Source organism: Peromyscus leucopus, chromosome 5 (assembly GCF_004664715.2).
Source record: "Peromyscus leucopus breed LL Stock chromosome 5, UCI_PerLeu_2.1, whole genome shotgun sequence".
Lineage (NCBI taxonomy): Eukaryota > Metazoa > Chordata > Mammalia > Rodentia > Cricetidae > Peromyscus > Peromyscus leucopus.
Window position 1 is genome coordinate 99,381,896 of NC_051067.1, and position 22,188 is coordinate 99,404,083.

Genomic DNA, 22,188 nt, shown 5'->3' on the forward strand with positions numbered 1-22,188 from the left:
CCCCTTTTCACTTTATTAGGGCCATTAACTCTTTTGGCCTAAGACTTCTAATTTTGGGAGGATTAAAATAATACTTTATATGTTGTCACTGATGAATGATTTTTATCATCAATGTTCTCACTATTTATGCGATGCAGAGATGATACTACCTAATCTCTGGAAGACATTCATTTGTGTTCAACCCAAATAAATGATGCCCCAATTTGGAAGGTGAGGGAAATTGTAGCCTAAATGACTTAATGCTGTTCTATAGGCTGCATTAACTCCAACTTGATATCAGTGTAGCAAGGTATCTGTTGTCTCATCCACAGGTGTCTGTTCAAATTATAATACCTAAGATTCTCATCCCCAAGGATATTGCCACTGATTCAGGATTCCACAAATCAACAGTAAAACAAGGATCATAAAGACATGTGTATGTTTGCTTCTGGAAAGGAATTATAACTTACAAATGTAGTATATGTAAACACTGGATGTTTAAACTCAGTTGTATTTAAGTATCACACAGCTCTCATCTATCAGATGACAGTGATTACTTCCCATGTGAGAATCATTTATCTCCTTTACAGGGTTTTTATTTTTAAGTGTATGAATGTCTTTTTTTCCCTGAATGTATGTGTGCATCATGCATGCAATGCTTACAAAGACAGAAGATGGTATGAGCTCCTCTAGAACTAGTTACAGAAAGTTGTGAATGGCTATGTGTGTGCTACAACTGAACCCAGTTGCTTTGCCAGAAAAACAAGTACTTCTAACCACTGAGACATCTCTTCAAATCCCAAGCACCATTTCATTTCCAAAGCATATATGTTAACCTCTCTCCTAGTTTTCTGTCTTGAACAATATTGACTCAGTTTTCCCAGCTCAGAAATAAAAAAAAAAAATCTTCAAGAAAGAAGACCAACAATGGAAGTAAACTCTCCTTGAGTGAATAAGAGTGAATTTGGCATCCTATTTTCAGACTTCCTTTGATTAAATAATTTGCTAGTTTGATTGTTCCAATACAAATTTATTTTTTATAAGATTGCTGACATTTCCTTTTAAAAATTATCCACATTCCAGTTAACATATTCTTCTGAGGTTATCAATCTGCTTCATCTTCCTTCCTATCACCACAACAACCTAGACTAGTATGGTAGTTTGAATGTTATTTGGCCCCCATCATCTTACACAGAGTGGCAATATTAGGAGATGTGGTTTTGTTGGAGTGGGTATGGCCTTGTTGGAGGAAGTGTGTCACTGTAGGGGTAGGATTTGAGATTTTCTATGCTCACAATACCCCTGAGTGTGTCAGTTGACTTCCTGTTGCCTGTATGATGTAGGACTCTTAGCTCCAGTACCACATCTGCCTGGATGCTGCCATGCTCTGCACCATGATAATAATGGACTGAATTTCTGAAACTGTAAGCAAGCCCCTTCAATTAAATGTTTTCCTTATAAAAGTTGCCATGGCCATAGTGTCTCTTTCCAGCAATGAAAACTAAGACAGAAGTTGGTACCAGGGAATGAAGCTATGATAGGCCTGACCATGTGTTTGTTTGCAGAAATTTGGACTTTAGTACTTTAGGTTATGAAAGTAGTAGAATGCTTTAAGCACTGCTTAATGGGCCATACTAGTAGGAGTATGGAAGGCAGAGGTGTTAGTAGTTATTTGAACTACTAGGTGCTCACTCAAGGTTTCCACAGGAGAAGAAATTTTGTATGTTGCCTGGAGATCTTTCTTGGGATGTTTTCAAGATGAAAGTGGCTGCCTTTGTCCAAAGAGTCTGCCTTAGGCAAATGGAAGAGTTTTGAATAAATTCCATTGGTAGAAGAAATCTCAAAATAGCCCAATATAGACACTGTCGTGTGTGGATATTAGTGGTAACTCTAATGAAGATATATAATTAAAAGGAGGAAGGTGACAAAGGAAAAACATTTGAGGAGAAAAACAGTACCAGAAAGTGGAATGGAAGATCCCACCCAGCTAAGTTTCTAACTTGTTAAAAGGAATTAGAGAAGAGCTTAGAGCTAGCTGTGATGGGGCACGCCTTTAATCCCACCCAACACTGGGAAGGCATAGACTGATGGACCTCTGAGTTTGGGACTAGCCTGGTCTACAGAGCAAGCTTCAGGACAGCCAAGCTTAGGTAGTGAAGGACAGAAATCCAGTGAAGATATAATTGACCAATGGGGCCATGTTCCAGCCCAGCAAGCATCAGGACTTGGAAAATTCAGCCATATGGTTCTGTGTTTAAAGTTAAGGCTAGAAGAAAGGAGTTATGGAATAAAGCCACTGAGGCCAGGCATGTTTCAGGGTTGTCCCTGAATGGAGGCTAGTAGAGAGGCCATTGCATGAAGCTGGAATGTTGAAGCCTGTAATGCCTTGGAAAAATTAAGATGTTAGAGATGCCAGAGACATGAGATACCTTCCAAAGAGAGCTGCTAACAGGGAGTGCAACGAGCCCAAGTGACAGAGTGTGTTGCACTCAACTGAGCTGAGTGGAGTTGGAGATGAAGAGAACATTTTGACATCAGACATGGAGATGCAGAGTTTGGAGTTCACCCAGCTGTTTTTTTGGTCTTTCTTTGATTCAGTATTTCCTCACTATGCTCCCTTCCCTGCTTTTTGGAATGGTAATACATATCCTGTGCCATTATATGTTGGAACATAGTTTAACACAGGAAAAGATTTCTTAATGTAATCTATTTTTTTTTATTTTTATTTTATAGGGGATTCCAGCTAAGAAATCTTATGAATCTCAGAAGGGACTTTGAGCTTTGGAATTGTAAATATTGTTGAGACTGTGATAGACTACAGGAAGTTGAACTAAATCCATTTTGCATTGTGATATTGTTACAAGTTTTTGCGGGCCAGTGAGTGGAATGTGGTAGTTTGAATGTAATTTACCCCCCATAATCCCATAGAGAGTGACACTATTAGGAGGTATGGTTTTGTTGGAACACATATGGCCTTATTGTAGGAAGTGTGTCACTGTAGGGGCAGGCTTTGAGGTTTACTATGCTCAGGATACTGTTCATTGTGTCAGTAGACTTCCTGTTGACTATAGGATGTAGCACTCTCAGCTCCAGCACTAGATCTGCCTGTATGCTGCCATGCTCCCCCTCATGATGACAATGAACTGAACCTCTGAAATTGTAAGTAAGCCATCACAGTTAAATGTTTTCTTTATAAGAGTTCTTGTGGTCACAGTGTCTCTCTTTCCACAGCAATAAAAACCCTAACTAAGACAAGTAGTCTATCCCATTATAGCATTTCTATAGCCTAGCAAGACAGCTTCCATAAGACTGGTAATATAGACAGTAGGGAAAAGACATCATAGCCTTTTGGCACTCACAATTATAAGCAATAAGATTCAACATAGTTTAACACAGGAAAAGATTTCTTAAAATGAGATTGGCAAGTGGTTGTGAATCACAGTGACAAAAATCTCTAGTTCTTTTACACATAACTTAATTGTGATCCACGCTACAAATCCATACTGTAATACTTTAGTAATAAAGGAATGGCATTAATTAATTGATATTTATTTATGTTGCAGTGGATTCTAAGAGATACCTGGCAGTCTATGCTTGTGTTTTTTATCCACTATCCATAGACATGGATCTTATTTCATTCTAAGCTAATAATTTCCTATGATATGAATTCAAGGAGAAAAATGATGAAGACCTTTTTAAAATACCTGTATGTTGCAGCTTTTTTTTTCTGGAAATGAAAACTATTTGCTTCCCTAAAATTGTTATGTAAGAATAAAAATGTGAGCAATTAACAGGCTCAGATGAAGATTCATGCATTACACAAATATAGGGAAGAGCATTATCATTCCTCTCTCAAGAGTACAAAACACAAATCATTTTACATTTCACTCTGAATATGACTTGTAGTAAAAAGTCTACCATACTATTGTGGTGCTTTCAAACTGCCCTCGATAACAGAGTGGAGCAGTATCACCTACATGCCCACAGGCTCTCACAAACACACACAAAATAACTGAAGAATAATTTTTTCTTTAGTTCATGAAGGCATTTATTTTTCTTAAAATAAAATAAAACACTCAGTGTCTGTGCTACTGGTGTTATATTTAGGAAGTGATTTCCTATGCCAATGCATTCAAGACTACTTCCTAACTTTCTCTTCTATCAGGTTCAGAGTAGCTGGATTTATGTTGAGGTCTTTGATCAACTTGGACTTAAGTTTTGTGCATGGTGACAGATATGGACCTATTTGCAGCCTTCTACACATTGATATCCAGTTATGCCAGCACCATTTGTTAAAGATGCTTTCTTTTTTCCATTGTACACTTTTGGCTTCTTTGTCAAAAATTGTATGTTTATAGGTGTGCAGATTAATTTCAGGGTCTACAATTTGATTCCATTGGTCCACATGTCAGTTTTTATGCCAGTACCAAGCTGTTTTTATTACTGTAGCACTATAGTAGAGCTTGAGGTCAGGGATCGTGATGCCTCCAAAGGCTGTTTTATTGTACAGGATTCTTTTGGCTATCCGGGGCTTTTTGTTTTTCCATATGAAGTTGAGTATTATTATTTCCAGGTCTGTAAAGAATTGTGTTGGTATTTTGATGGGGATTATATCAGCATTGTTTGTAATATCCAGAACCTGGAAACAACCTAGATGCCCTTCAACTGAAGAATGGATAAATAAAATGTGCTACATATATACAATGGAATACTACTCAGCAGAGAAAAACAATCATGAGATTTGCAGGCAAATAGATGGATCTAGAAAAATCATCCTGAGTGAGGTAACCCAAACTCAGAAAGACAAACATGGTATGTACTCACACATAGGAGGATACTAGATGTAAAACAAAGATGACTAGACTGCTACTCACAACTCTAGGGAGGCTACCTAGAAAACAGGACCCCAAGAAAGTCACAGGGATCACCCAGTGACAGAGAAATGGATGAGATCTACATGAACAACATGGACGTGAGTGGGGGTAATGAAGGGCAAGTGTTGAGGGAAAGAGAGCTTAGGGGAGTGGGAGATCCCAGCTGGATCAAGAACAGAGAGAGAGAACAAGGAATAAAAGACAATGATAAATGAAGACCACATGAGAATAGGAAGAAGCAAAGTGCTAGAGAGGTACACAGAAATCCAAAAAAATATCCCCACAATAGACTACTGGCAATGGTAGAGAGAAAGCCTGAACTGACCTACTCTGGTGATAGGATGGCCAAACACCCTAATAGTCATGCTAGAAACTCCATCCAATGACTGAGGGAACCAGACGCAGAGATCCATGGCCAGGCCCCAGGTGGAGCTCCAGGAGTCCAATTGGCAAGAAAGAGCAAGGTTTGTATGAGCAAGAATTGTTGAGACCAAGGTTGGAAAAAATCACAGGGACAAATAGCCAAATGAATGGAAACACATGAACTATGAACCAATAGCTGAGAAGCCCCCAACTGGATCAGGCCCTCTGGATAAGTGGGACAGTTGATTTGCTTGATCTGTTATGGAGGCATCCATGCAGAGGGACCAGGTCCTATCCACAGTGCATGATCTGGCTGTTTGGAACCTGGGGCTTATGCAGGGACACTTGGCTCAGCCTTGGAGGAGGGGACTGGACCTGCCTGGACTGAATCTACCAGGTTGAATTCAATCCTCAGGGTAGTCTTTGCCCTGGAGGAGATGGGAATGGGGGGTGAGCTGGGGGAAGGTGGTGGGGGGGAGCAAGGGAATCCATGGCTGATATGTAAAATTAAATTCAATTATAAAATAAAAAAAGAACTAAAAAAGAAAACCACAAAAAAATGCCACAAAAATTCTTTCCATGTAATTGGCAGTGTGGCTCAGTGAGTAAAGGTGCTTAACTGTAGGATACTGGAGACCGGAATTCGATCACTGGAACCCATATAACAGTGGCAGGAATGAACTAACTCCACAAAGTTATTCTCTGACCTCCATATATGCACCATGGCACTTGCATCCATATCCCCAAACCCTACACTAATAGTAAATAAAAATTTGAATAGAAAATCATTATATTGAGTCAGTGCCTATTGACTGCTTATTATATATATATATATATATATATATATATATATATATATATATATATATATATGTATGTATTTGTTTTTCGAGACAGGGTTTCTCTGTGTAGCTTTGCGCCTTTCCTGGAACTCACTTGGTAGCCCAGGCTGGCCTTGAACTCACAGAGATCTGCCTGGCTCTGCCTCCCGAGTGCTGGGATTAAAGGCATGTGCCACCACCGCCCGGCATAACCTAGTATTTTCATCATTGAAACCTGAAGTGTGTTAGTGTACTTAATGCTCAGCATGCTAACCTAGTAATTATTATTGGCAATTCTTGCATTGGGTATTTAATATTATAGAAGCAAATACAAAGGCATGCAGGAGTTTTTCCTTAAGGTCCTTACTAAATTGTTACATATTCAGTATTCATCTTCCTCATTTAGTTATGGAAAGTATTCTTGTTCTTAAAAAGCTCATTGATATGTGGGCACCAGCTATAAAGTTGTAATGCTATATGGATCATTCAAAAAATGTTTTTAATTTTACTCTGTGCCAGATAGTAAATAGATGTCAGGGTTACTGTTATTTACAAAATGTCCCCCAACTTACGGTCAAGTGAGGATTATTAAATTCATAAATAATGTTACTTCTTTATAGAAAGTACAGAGAAACCTCTGGGAAGTCATATATTAGATAGTATATCAGTACACATGACTAAAGTATGTAATCCCAAAGAGGAAACATGTCAATACAAGCAGAGATGAATTAACCAAAGAGTGGAACAAATGGGAAGAAGGAACAGGTGTAGGGAATGAGATCTTTCAAGGTAATATAATTATACAATACAGTATCATATCAGAGTGTGCAGCTTCCAAATGTCATGACTTCCTGTTTACCCACACCTGTAAGTATAACAGGAATGAGGGTATCAGGTTGTGCTAGAACCTGTTCATAAAAGTGATTGGATATGATTATAAAAGTATTTGAACATGATTAGAGAAATCAGAAATGCTGTGAAATGTCATTCTGTATGCTGTGAAAGTATGTTGCTCTGATTGTATGATACATAAAATGCTGATTGGCCAGTAGCCAGGCAGGAAGTATAGGCAGGATAAGCAGATAAGGAGAATTATGGGAAGATGAAGGTTGAGTCAGGAGTTGCTAGCCAGACACAGAGGAAGCTAGATGACAAGGCAGAACTGAGAAAAGGTACCAAGCCATTTGGCTAAACATACATAAGTATTATGGGTTAATTTATGTATAAGAGCTAGTCAGTAATAAGCCTGAGCTAATGGCCAATCAGTTAAAATTAATATAAGCTGCTGTTTGTTTATTTGGGCCTGAGCAGCTGCAGACCAGGTGGGACACAGGAAAACTTTCAACTACAATTGTAGTTGGGTGCCAATTGTAGATGAATTTTTTAATGGTCTTATTAAATAAAAATCATGGAGCCAAATATAGGGATGAAACCCTTAGAGAAATCAGAGAAATAGGGAAAGCCACCAGCCAACCTTACATCACCAACTCTGCAGCTTCCAAGTGCCATGACTTCCTGTTTACCCACACCTATATGCCTTACTGTTCTGCCATCTAATTTGCTCTCTCCATTCAGCTACATCACTTCTTCTTCCTACTCAGATCTGTCACATTCTGGCTATCTGTACAGACCTTCAGACCTCAATGGCTAACCAGTTTTGGAATTTAGGGCATGTGCCACTACACTTGGCTCTGTTTCTAGTGTGGCCTTGAAGACACAGAGATCTTGCCCGCCAAGTGATAGGATTACGGGTGTGTGCCACCATTGCCCGACTTCTTTGTTTACTTAAAAGGGCTTGCTATTTCCTCTGATATTCAGGCAAGCTTTATTTATTAAAATAAAATAAAGCACAAATAAAATATCACCACACAGAAAGAATACTAAAGTTTTCTTTTAATTCTTTTATTTTTTGTGATTATAATATAGTTATACCATTTCTCCCGTTTCTTTCCTCTCTCTGAAACTTCCTTGGTCTCTTTCAAATTCATGAACTCCTTTTTATTAATTGTGTTACATGAGTAAATGTATATTGACCAGACACTACACCCATCAAATCTTACCCACATAACTGTCTCAAGATGCTGAACAAGTACATCAACAAGAGATGAACTGAAGGATTTTATTCCAAGTAGCTTGATCACATCTTTACCTCAAAATGATGTTTTTGGATGACATATAGGAAAAGGGTTGACATAAAAATTGTCCCTTTGAGGCTTTCAATGAGAAGAGATGGAGATATGCTTTAGAACTATGATCAGAGAGGGGTTTTCAGAAGTAATTTTAATGAATATGAACACTAAGTCAAAATCCTACAATATTAATTAAGATAGCATCCTGAAGGTGCTTTCTGAGGACAGAAAATATGGCCTCACAAAGCAGAATAAATAAAAGTTCTTTCCACATGGCTAAACATTAAAAATATCTGTTTAACATTAGTGATTTCTTAAGTAAAGAAACAAGATGACAAGCTAGTTAAGACAATAAATCAAATATCAGTAATTATTTTTGGATACCAGAAAGCATACACTCAATGCTATATAACATTATTCTTCTGAGACAGAGTCCCCATGGATAGCTAAGGATGTCCTAGATCTTGAGTTCCTCCTGCTTCAGCCTCCTGAGAGTTGGAATTAAAAGAGTAAGCAATCTTCTTGCCTCTCCATGCTATACTATATTTAATTGAAGTTACTGGCGCCCTATGGAGATGGTTTATTTAATCTTTTCAAGAATCTAAAACTAGACAGTTTTCAAAATATGTTTTCTGAGGAAGTTTAAATCCAGAAAGATATTTGATTCATTGTAGCTAGTGGAGTAGAAAGGTTAAGATTTCAAATTAGGCTGAGTGATTGTTTTAATTGTAGTTTGTTTCTTTAGGAATTAGCTTCAGATAGAAATTTCTGGGCAATTTGAATGTCTTCACAGTCTCTGTGAAGAGCTGGTAGATATATTTCTTTGTCCCTTTGGAGTTTAGGTGCTTGCAGTAGCATTGCTTTCTCAGACCCACAGTCAGGCCAAGGACACCTGAGCCTAATCCCAGTCTTTATTCATATCCCAGTGAGAGACACAGCAGTTTTCTGTATGCCATGTACCTAGACAACATTGTGTTATCTACAGTTCAGATGGATCAGAAAGAATAATCCAGAACCTTGGGAGAAATTGGTTTCCTTCAGCCAAACCCAAAACAAGTTCTGCTAAGGAACATAGATTGTATCAAACTAAGAAAGTGAGTTCTGACCTCCAAATCGAGTGTTTTACCACAAAGCTGCTGAGAATAAAATTTGTTCAGAAGTCATCAACAAAAGTTACTACCTAAGCAGGCAACACCTGACCTATCATGCTGGTTGGGGAAGTTTTATAACCAACTAATAAGTCTGATGTATGTCACTGTTTAAGGAACTCATAGACAAGGTACAGGAAATAAACTTAGGCCTTAAAACAAAACAAAACAAAACAAAAAACAGCAAAGATGCTTGCTTTTGTGAAAATTAGAAGAAATGGACATGGTATGTCAGTCTTAATTCTCAGTGTTTCTACCCAGCAGCATTCCATGCTTAGCTTCAATAGGAAAACCTATTTACCAGCTTTTTCTACCTCTACAAGTATTGCAGAAGAGAGGAAATTATTAATAGAAAGCTGTAGCAAGGAAGTCAACCCCTCCACAGTCTTGACTACAGCACAGTGTGGGGGTGAGATGAGCAAAGCATATGGGGAGTGTGTCATTTTTCCAAATTACTCCACCCTCATCATCCACCTATAAAGCTTTTGTGTTGCCTGGCAAATATGACCTTTTATCTAGCATTCAAAATATCATATTCAAAACCTTCATTAAGGGAAATTACTTATTAATAATATTATTAAAGCTTTCTGTTGATCTTATCAACAAAATTAAAGTTAAACCTCCAACTTTTGGTATGTCTTTGCCTAAGGGAAGGCAATTTGACTTTCTTGATGTTGCCTTCCCTTTCTCTCCTTTCAAAGCTATGATTAAGAACTAATTTATTTAGATCTGCCTGTGATTAGTTGAATGATTCTGCTTCTTGTTGTAATTAATTTTCAGACACTTTAATTGATAGTACCTGTACTATATTTAATGCATTTTCTGGTGCTAGAGTCAAGTTGGTTCCTGTTGAGGCAGTCAAATATTCACCAAGAAAATAGAACACCAATTGTGTCCAGAACAAATTTTGATACATGTTTTTCCAATGACGATTTTGAAGGGGGCAAATATAAAGTCAGCAGTCTTGAGTATTCTAATATATATTAGGAAATGAAGATTCCAATTATTTCACAAATTAATGGAGTAATCATTGATTCAAAGATCAGAGATCCAGGAGTAGCTGTTTAAAGGATTGAATCTAAAAGGAGGGAGGGAGGAAGAGAGGGAGAGAAAGAGAAGGGGGCGAGATATATGTGCAAATAAAATTTGTTATATAAATGGTGAACTTCAGACAGATTCACTATTGCTGGTAGGAAAGTGAATTAGTCCAGTAAGTATGGATATTCCTCAGAAAACTAAGCACAGGACTACCCATAGGACCCAGTTCTATGAGTTCTGGATCTAACACAAATGGCTTTAACTCACCATAGCACTGAGATACTTGCATATTGATGTCTACTGCAGCACTATTCACCATAGCCAACCTTACAATCATTCAACTGATGTGTGGATAAAGGATATATATATGTAATGGAATTTTATTCAGTCAAAAGAAGAATGAAGTTATATTATCAGCAGGAAAAGAGATGCAACTAGGGATAATTAAGAAATATTAAGTCTTAAAAACAAATACCAAACAGTTATCTCTGTTTTAAACTTTATAAAGTCTATCTATGGGTCCCTGGCCCTTAAGTCAGTGATAACATTTTTGTGTATGTGAAATAATTTATCTCATCTTTCACTCTCATAAATCTTAGATATTCTGTAGATAAGAGCTCTCTCTCTTTGTCTCTGTCTCTCTCTGTCTCTGTCTCTCTTTCTGTCTCTGTCTCTGTCTCTCTGTAGTGGGTAGCCATTCCAGCTTGGATCTGGAAGTTCCAACCCCCATTGAGACTCTGGCAACTGTCATGCCTACGAGGCAGGGCGAGGGGAGGCGCTGGAAACCCGAGAGCTGGATGGGCCAGCGCTCTCTCTGTGCGCGTTCTGTGCCTGGACCCTGGACGGTGGAGGTTGACCGAGCAGAGCTCCAGAGAACACCGCTGGATTGCGATACACCTTCCCCAGACCCCCGCAACCTATCTATTCCTTCATTTGTAAGTCATCCACTAAATAAATCTTCCTTTTATCTACGTGGAGTGGCCTTTATAATTTTCCCCAATATCTCTCTGTCTCTGTCTCTCTGTCTCTGTCTCTCTGTCTCTCTGCCTCTCTCTCTCTCTCTCTCTCTCTCTCTCTCTCTCTCTCTCACACACACACACACACACACACACACACACACACACACACACCACATAGAAATAAAAACGAGATTTGATGGGGAAAGCATGGAAGCAGGAGGAATAGGGGTAGAAAGGATGATGCAAGTTGAATAAGGTAAATATGTTGAGTATAAAATATATTTTATAAAACTGCCTATATGACATCTATCACTGTGTATAATGAATATTTGATAATAAAATTTCAGGAGCAAATCTTTTTTTTTAAACTTTCTATATATACTTAACTTTCCATAAACCTTGTAAAATATAAAACCAAATGTCTTAGGGTTTTATCACCATGAAGAGACACCATGGTCACAGCAATTCTCTTAAAGGAAAATACTTAATTGGGGCTGGGTTTCAGTTCAGAGGTATAGTTCATTATTACCATGGTGTGACATGGCAGCATTCAGGTAGACATGGTGCTGGAGAGGGAGCTGAGAGTTTTACATCTTGCACACGCAACAGGAAATGGGCGTAGCTTGAGCATATATAAAACCTCAAAGCTTGTCCCCACAGTGACTCACTTCCTCCATCAAGGTCACACCTACTTTAACAAGGCCACACTTCCTAACAGTACCACACCTTATGAGCTTATGGGGGCCAATTACATTCAAATTACTACACCAAATAACCAAATTTTAAGTCAGAATTTTTTAGATTTCTGTTTTGGGGCTTATCCAACATACTCATTAAAGAATATACTGGCATATACCTTATAACAAGGACTGGGCTAGACACATTAAAAAGTTATATATTTTAATTGTTATGAAATTATTTTGTGAATCTAGCAAGGTAAATTAAAATATGTTTATTATTGATTAAGGTTTTAGTCATGATAAAGTTTTAGACATTTCAAATCTGATATGTATTTAAAAATGTAAGGGAAATGTTTTTCCACTTGATACATTTGAATTTTGCTAGATTTCTTTCTAGTTAATGCCTTTTTGGAGTATGATTTATATACTTTTGTTGAGAACTTTGTGATACAGGTGAAAACTTATGCATACTTTCACATGTGTTTCTGAATGCACTATCAATGTACAAGGTGAGTCTCTGCAACTTCTGATTCCTCATTCCCTTCTCCCGGGTGAAGAGGACGCTGCATCTGCAGAGTCACTGAATTGTGTTAAATACTACACTGTGTACTTCTGGCATTCACCATAATAATCACACACCCTCATGCACTTAACATTTCACATAAGGATGTTCCATATCTGATGCTATATTGAAGGCTATGTATTTAAATTACTGTTCAATTATTTTCTCTTTTTTTGGCTGAACCTATTGCAACTGAAACACATCAGGAAAAAGCTGTGAAATTTAAATGCCACACTCACGCAGTTTGTAATAGGTGCCACATCTAGGCGGCTGCCGTCTCAGTGAGATTTCTGTGTCAGATCTGAGCTCTCCATCAGTTCACAGCATAACAGTATGGGAGACTTTCTTGGACATGGAAAACCATCCCCTTAAAAATTCAGGCAATGGGAGGACTGGACCTGCCTGGACTGAGTCTATCAGGTCGATCCCGGTCCTCGGGGGAGACCTTGATCTGGAGGAGGTGGGAATGGGGGGTGGGCTGGGGAGAGGGGGAGGGGGACGGGGGGGAGAGCAGGGGAATCTGTGGCTATTATGTGGAACTGAATGGTGTTGTAAAATAAAAAATAATAAATAAATAAATAAATACCCCCCCCAAAAAAAAATTCAGGCAATGGAATAAAATTTCTGGTGTAGATGAAGTAGACAGTCTACTGGCCTCACTGAGGCACTGTTGGCAGAAAATAGTTGCTGAGGAAGAGAGATTATTCTTTGTTGAGAATGTGGTGCTGGTAGCTTTCTCTTACTTCAGTTCGTGGCTCACATCCATGCATACATGGGCAGAACTAATTAAAATTAGTGGGTTATAAGAAAACAGACACAACATTAGGATAGAGACATGCTGAGAAGGACATACTGGGAGATGAAGGGAAGAATTGGGGTTTGGGAAGTAGATATGGTATTTTACACACGTATGATTTTTTTTTTTGAGAATAAATAAAGATTTCGAAATTCAGCACTGATAAGCACCCTAATTATGGGTGGTAGTAATGATGATCATAGTGGTAGTTCATTGAATCAGAGGACAACTTCTTAGGAGTTTTATATTTTGTTTCAGCACTTGCTGTATACATGAGTGAGCAAATGGGAGATTCTGTAGGCTAGAAGTTCCAGGTTATCTCTCTCTCAGATAAATGACAGAGATGAGTGAATTCTAGCACACAAGTGCTTGGGCAATGTCTAGGTTCTTGTTCCTTCTCAGACAGGAAAATGTGTTATTATGGCTGCTGTTGGGCACCACCATTTTAGTTATTTTCACAGATATGTGGCTTTTATGATGTGTGTAAATGTTTGGTGGAAGCATCTGATCCCCCATGCTTGCTGCCGTCTCTTCTTTCAATATACTTGAAACAGGTGTTGCTTTCTTTATCTTTATCTATTAAAATTTATGTATAATACTTGTCCATACTTAGGGAGTACAGTATGATTATTTTGTGCATGTATATAAAATGTAGAGCTAGAGCCAGAGGAATCATCATTTTCATGTCTTCAAACATTAATCATTTTATTTTAAAGTTAGACTTATCATTGGTGTGTATCAATCATAAAAAAATAATGGGCTAAGTTGTGATGTGTTCTTATATACATACAATATACTTAGGACTGTGGTGTATGTGTTGAGAAACCATAGGGTCTCCTTTTTTCTTTTGAAGTTCATCATTAACTGCTGCCTGCACATGCCCCACTGTGTTAGAGAGCACCAGCACACTCACTGTTCCTGATACAATGATTTGTTATTAGATTGAGAGTAGGGGTTTAAAAGTGTTCTGAATTTTAACGTAAAATCTCTCTTTTTAGAGATTACAAATTAATACATAAACAGCTTTCCTCTTTTCTCTACAGTCTGTTTTCAACATTTCATTTACAGCTTTTCCAACACTGTGTTACTGCTTCCTACTGAGTGTTAATGCTCTAGAATCTGCCTAAGGGCAACATATATATTGACTATGACACACCAAAAGTACCTTATCAAAGTTTAAAATGAGAAAACATTGGGGCAACTCACATTCCCTTCTACCCAAGAGGCAATGTCAAGGTTGTTTCGAAGAAATCATTTATGAAAACTTTGAATATATATACATCTGGTTCTAAATTTGCATTCTTTTTAATAAAATCTAAACTTTGTTCTTAGTTACAAAACTTTTCTCCCAAAGTTTTTATGAGGATTAAATAGGAGGATATCATGTGCCAAGCAACCAATCTAGAGCCTACAACGAAGAAGTACTCAATAAATGTCAATTTATCTTCAGAAATACTCTAGGTGCCCCTTTCATTTTAATCTTGTGTCCTTGCATATTAAAATTATCAAACAGCAATCATTATGGGTCCTTGGTGGTTAGTGGCCTTTCCACAATAGATCTTCATGCTCTTTCCAGACCTTTAAAATGAAATTGCAACTTAATCCTTTTTTTTCTCAGCTTACTAAAATCGGATCCTATCTATGGATCTGAATTATGAAATAACAAAAATTTTCAGGGCACTTTATTTACATGAAATTGTCTAATTTATAGTTAGAATGCCTCTTCTGGGTCATTGTTTTGAAAAGCCTTGTAGTAACCTAGTCCTACAGTCCATTTTCATAATCCAAATTCACTCTAATTTACTTTTAGAAAAAGCTTACACAATTATTTTATATACATATATATATCAAATTTTATACATATGTACATATCAGACTATATATACACAGTTCAAATTTTCCAACCAACTTAATCTAATTTGCACACACTTTCACATTAATTTGTATATATTTTTCAGTTGGTTTTATCTTTAGAATACATATATCAATGTTTCTTAAATGTGACATTTTACTTACATTTTTTTCATGGCCAGACAAATGTCAGTTTTATAATTTATATTACAGATTAGTTAAAGAAATAAGATTAAGTAAATGGGAATGGTAGCCTTATGATCTACAAACAATTCAGGCAGAACAAATTTATTGTTCTTATGTTTGTGATATCATCCAGATTTCTTCTCTTAAGCTAGCTGGTGTAACTGAAGCATATGAGTACAGCTTTAAAATGGCACAGTTCCTTGTTTTCCTTTTCCAGCACTTACTAAATAGCTATTACTGATTTTCCAGATTAGGAGATACATTTTACTAAGAATGTTGGAATTTGAAGTGTCTTTCAGAGTCATATTAGTACATTCTTCCAGTTTATACAAGTGAGCCTGAGCTTCAGAAAAAGATAATAAAATTAGGCCTGCTTACAGGGTAAGACCAGTCAGTCCTTTGTCTAGTGGCAAGAGGGGGTTAGCAGAGATGGCTCAGTGGTTAAGAGTGCTGACTGATCATCCAGAGAACCCAGGTTCAATACCCAACACCAACATGGCAGCCCCCAACTGTGTGTAACTCCAAGATCTGACACCCTCACACAGACATACATGAAGGCAAAATGCCAATGCACATAAAATAAATAAAAAATTAAAAGAGGGAGTTAAGTCTTTACATGGGTATTAATTCATCTTTGTTTCTAAACATTCCATATGCATTAGATGATAATAGAAAGTCGTCCTGTTCTATGGTTTCTAGCTCGTTGAAGAACCTTAACTATAGCTGCACCATGGTAATGTTGAATACATAAATGGGTAAATAAGCCTTCTGTATTCATTACTTCTCACATTATGGTGACCAAGCACCCAACCCAAACAACTTAAGGAAAGAAGGATATAGGGATATTTTGCTCACAGTTTGAAGGAAGGCACAGTCTATTACAGCAAGGACACCAGTGGTGCATTAGCAAGAGGCAGCATAAGTACTCATCACTTTCTCCTGCTTTTATAGAACTCAACTCAAGCCAGAGAATGGTGTTGCCCTCTTTTGGGGTGGGTCTTCCCACAGTCTGGATGCTGTCAAGTTGATCATCAACATTTAACGTTACAGCATCATACACATCACTACAAAGAAGCAAAGGAACAACAACAAAAAGAAAACACCTATTAATGTCTTGGAATACTAGGTTATAGAATATAAAAACAAACCACTTTAGGAGTACAAACTTTGATGCTATATTACTGGGTGTTGAATTCCAGCTTCTAGGGTTACCAGGTGTTACCAGGTATCTTTGAGCATGTTACTCATTCTCTATGCTAAGAAGTTTTCACCTATAACATACAACGATGAAATAGGATGGTCATTCCTCAGCATTCATAAATTGCTGACACATGAAGATGATGTACACACTAAGCAGTAGGAGAAGAGTCAGGTTTCCAGGGATGTTGCATGAATAAATGAATGAAAATTATAGCCCACATACTTAATGTGTTGGTGCTGCTAGATACCTCAGGCCATGGCAAGTTCCACATTATTGTGTCTGAGAGAATCATAAGGCAATGGCTTTGCATTTATTTAATGGTGTGAGGCTAGTTCATCCATCCTGAAGCACTGACTTTACTGTGAGATGGTAGCAGCTCCTACCTTAGCTTTATTTTATTTATTTATTTTTTGTCTATGACTCATGTCCCTGATGTTGGATACCAGTGAGTTCCTGCTTACAGACTCTGTCCATCACACATTTTGGTACCCAGGAATCTTTTTAAAAAATGATATCCAGAGAACTTTTGGCTCCAGCATTCCAAACACAGCAGGGCAGTCTCCATGACCACCACCAAAAAAAAAAAAAAAAAAAAAAAAAAAAAAAAGCATTTTCAGGTGGGAAAGATTCCCTTTTCTGTCCTTCCTCTAGCATTAAGTCACAACCTCTCGCCTTCAATTCCTAAACAATTTGAAGGCAGTTTTCAAATCAACTCCAGATTTAACTAATTGCAGTTCTATGTAGTTAATCTTAGATAGCAATTTATCACTGTGCAGAAATCCATTCAATTATGTCAGTCTAATAATATTATGTTTTGACAGTCCTTTTGTTTGACTATTAACATTGCTGGCAAATTCCTTAATAATTAGGCACAGAATTGATTAATAAGACTTAAGTCTTAACAATTGGATCTTTACATTATTAAAGTTTTGTCTTTTCTTGGCTGGTAATTTTAATGGTACATGCTAATTGATTTGCATATATCATCTCCTTTTGATTCACTCATATGGACTGTATTTGTATACATTGTGTAGTCTATGCTATATATTCAAGGGGAATCCAATCTGTCCCCAAATCTTTGCTTTATTGCTACAGATTATTAAGCAGTTCCACATTATAGACACAGAAAATGACTTGGGATTCAAATTAAAACAAGTTTAAATAGGCTGCAAAGCTTTTCTCAGCATGCTGGCTTCTACATTAAATACATGAATTAATGCACATTGTCATTCAGGCACACAAGTCTTTATTTTCTAGGTTCTAACTACAGCGCCTACTTAAAAACGTAATTAAATTTAAGTAACATATTAAGTAAATTGCATAATTGTATCACTGCACATCATATCTGTTTACTATGTGAAAACAAAAAGTTCTATATCCTGCTTATCTTTTAGCTATGACTAATATCCATTAGAAAATAAGTTGTGCTCAAAGGACAAAATGAATATACTTGAACTTTAAATTATACAACCACTTATCTGTTCACTCACTTATTTGGTTAATTGATGGATTCTGCTAGTCCTTGGATGACTTTACATTTTTTATTGAATTCACTTACTTATTTTCTTATGTATGTGTGCACATGTGATATGGCATTCATATGAAAATCAGAGGAAGACTTGTGGGAGTTTAATTTCTCCCTCTGCCATGTGGAACTTAGGGACCAAATTCAGGTTGCCAAGCTTGGTAGGAAGTTGGTTTAGACACTGAGCCATCTTGCCACCCCCTTCTTTGCCAATTATTATTATTATTATTATTATTATTATTATTATTATTATTATCATTAATCTGTTGTACAACCATCCTCCATTTCTCCCTTGCTAGCAATACCTTGTATTTCTCTTCCCCCTTTTTATGAAAAATAAATTAGTTTCTTATACAATATATACAGTTTCTCCTCCATTTACTCTTTCCAATTATTCTTCACTGTTACTCTCATCTGGATCTACTCACTGTCTGTCTCATTAGAAAAGAACAGGGTTTTAAGAGATAATAACAAAACATAAAAAAATAAAATATAAAAAGATATAACAGAAACCATCATATTGAAGTTGGACAAAGCAGTCCAACAGAAGGAAAAGAGCCCAAGATAAGGCACTAGAATCAGAGACCCATTAATTTGAACATTCAAGAGTCTCATAAAAATGCTAAACTGAAAACTATAATGTATGTGTAGAGTACATGATGAAGATCCATGTCAGCCCAATGCTTGCTGCTTCAGTCTCTATGAATTCATGAGTGTCGCTCAGTTGATTCAGAGGACCTTGTTCTCCTGGTGTCTTCTATCCACTTTGGCTCTTAAACTCTTTCCATATCCTCTTCCTTGAGGATCCCTAAGATCTAAGGGGAAAGGTTTAATGGAGACATCCCATTTAGATCTCCGTGCTCCAAGGGCTCTCACTCTCTGAAATGTTCGGCTGTGAATCTCTGTATTTGTTCCCATCAGCTACAGGAGAAAGCTTCTCTGATTATCTGAATAAGGCACTAATCTATTAATGTAGCAGAGTATCATTAGGAGTTATTTTATTGTTTTACACACACACACACACACACACACACACACACACACACACACACACACCAGTAGTATTTGGTTTTACCCTAGGTCTCTGAGCTATTTATTCTCTGGTTCTTGGTCACCCAAGCAATATTAGTCAGGGATGGTGTCTTAGTTTGGTTTCTATTGCTGTGAAGAGACACCATGACCACAGCAACTCATATAAAGAAAAAATTTAATTGGGGTGGCTCCCTTACAGTTTTAGAGGTTCAGTCCATTGTCATCATGACAGGGAGCATGGTGGCATGCAGGCAGACATGATACTAGAACTGAGAGTGCTACATCTTGTACGTAACAGGAAGTTGACTGACACACTAGGCAGTATTCTGAGCTTAGGAAACATAAAAGCCCATCCTCACAGTGACACATTTCCACCAACAAGGCCATACCTACTCCAACAAAGCCACACTTCCTAATATTGCAACTCTCTATGAGACTATGAGGCCAATTAAATTCAAACTACCACATATGGGTTCCATCAGACTGGGCTTTAAATCAAATCAGATATTGGTTGGTTATTCCCACCACCTTTGTATACCATTTATCAATCAAAGAGTTTTGTAAATTTTCACTTCTCAGTGTGGATCCTGGTTAGCATAAACTCATCAAATGGCAGACAACCTGCTCACAGTGATAGGCTTAGTATGAACTTGAAACTGCTGCCCACAATAATGACGTAAGAGCTATGCTCAACACTATGACAAACCCTACCACATGTAGAGTCACAAAGCAGAACTCCTTCAAGTGAACAGTGTAGATGTAACCGTTTTGTTAAATAAGAAACACAGAGTCAAATACAGAGTTAAAAGTCAAGAGCAATAGCTAAGTGCTGAGATTAAAAACCTTACCCTTCACTGCCGCTGCTGTCCTACCTCTTCTCAAGAGACCTACTTCCTGTGATTTTTGTCCTTTTTATTGCCTTTCTATTCTGCCTTCCCATTGGTTGTAAACCCAACCATATGACCTCCTCTTCACTGCCCATCTATACAGATCTCCAGGTCTTCTATGGTTGGTATTGAGATTAAAGGCGTATGTCTCCATGCTGGTGGTATCCTTGAACACACAGAGATCTGCCTGTCATGTGATCAGGATTAAGGTTATGTGCTACCACTGCCAGACTTCTGCTATGGCTTGCTATTAGCTCTGACCCCCAGGCAACTTTATTTATTAACATACAAATAAAATCACAGTTCAGTACAAATAAAATATCACCATAGAACAGGGAGAGAAGTCAAGCAAATGATGGCAACTCCTATGTTGACGTCAAGCTGCTGTTGACAGATGTTAGACTTTAACATTTATATTATATCCTAAGTACTGACACAGTAATGTATGAGCAACTATCATAAACCTCTTCAGGACAGTAAACATCATTATTCAGGCATCAGTTGCTCATTGAGGTAGCTTTCTGGTTTTTCACTTGACTTTCTCAGTATTCAGATTTAGTTGTGAGTTATTTAGGAGGCCCTTGATTATAACGATTGGAGTGAATCCCTCTGGCCTCCTATCTTTCCTATTCATCCTGCAACCAGTGGTATGTCTCACACTTTCATTTAAATTATGATACAGAAAGAATGAACAAGACCAATGCTCTTTTTAACATTCCTTTTGTGTGGTGCTTGCTAAGATTCACTTGCTCCAAAGCAAACAGCAAGATCAAAGGAAGAGACCAAAGCAAACAGTGAGAGTCACAAAGGGAAAGACCAAAAAGGTAGATGTTAAAGGTGATAAGATAAGAAATCATTGAGTAAATGGCATCATTGTCAGGCACAATATATAATGTACTCCAGTTTTACAAAGACCACATTAGAAAGACAAACAAAAATTCTATACCTAAAATGATTTCAAATTACTTTTAAAAATATGTCTATCAAAAATGTTCTGGTTTGTTTTCCAATTTCTGTTCTTTCTTTAATGCTCATTGCTTTGTGCCCTTTAGCTACCCTATGTGAACAGCATAGAGCTCTTGAAGTCATCTGAGAATGAGGTATGGAGAGAGAATGGTATTTACCTTGTTTGGAATTCCTTTTGGTTATTGTTATTCTGGTTTGGGCTCCTTTGCTGTGATAAGCACCATGAATTTATTTTTAGTTCCCATCACAGTCTATCATGAGGGCAGCCTGAGCAGGAAATTAAGCAGAGACAATGATGAATGCTACTTACTGGCTTCCTTTACCCGCTCATAATCAGCTTTCTTACACACATGTCCAGGAGTGGCACTTCCAATAGTAGCCTGGAACCTTCCATAATAGTCATCTGTTAAAGCAATACCTCATAGACATGCTCAGTACAGATCTGATGGAGGCAATTCCTTAAGTAAGATTCCATCTAACCATGCATCTCTTGTTTGTGACAAGTTGACAAAAAGCTTATCAGCTCACTACTTCCCACAAGAAAACCAAGAGGAAATGAAAATAATCAACACATGAACAACAGAAAAAGGAGCTTACTACAAGATGAAAAGTTGGATATAGCTTTTAAAATAATTTCTTATTTTTTCAAAATTATAGTATAATTACATTATCCCTCTATTCCCATTCCTTCTTCCAAATCCTCCCATGTATCCCCCACCATCCTGTTCTCTTTCAAATTCATGGCTGCAGCTTCTGACATTTAGAAGGGACACAATATCACAGCAAAACCCTGTTCTTCTTGCTCTTACAGTCTTTCCAACCCATCTTCCACAATGATCCCTGAGCAGCAGTTGTGATGCTGTTGTATCAGTTGGGGCTGGGCTTCCACAACTCGGCAATTTGAACACTTGTAGATTTTTCTGTAATGATCTCCATTTGTTTCAAGGAAAAATCTTCTTGATGAGGGTGTGAGAACTACATGTACCTGTAGGTAGAAGGACAAATGTTTAGAATGTAGTTGAAGATTATGCTATTTTAGTCAAGTTGTGATTGGAGGTTCTCCTCCAAGATTCATGACTTCACTTATCCTGGGTAGTTAGCTCCCTCTCTTTGAGAAAGTCTGAAGTTATTAAAGAGTTGATCTCCCTCTTTTTGAGAAAGTCTGAAGTTATTAAAGAGTTATTAGCTACC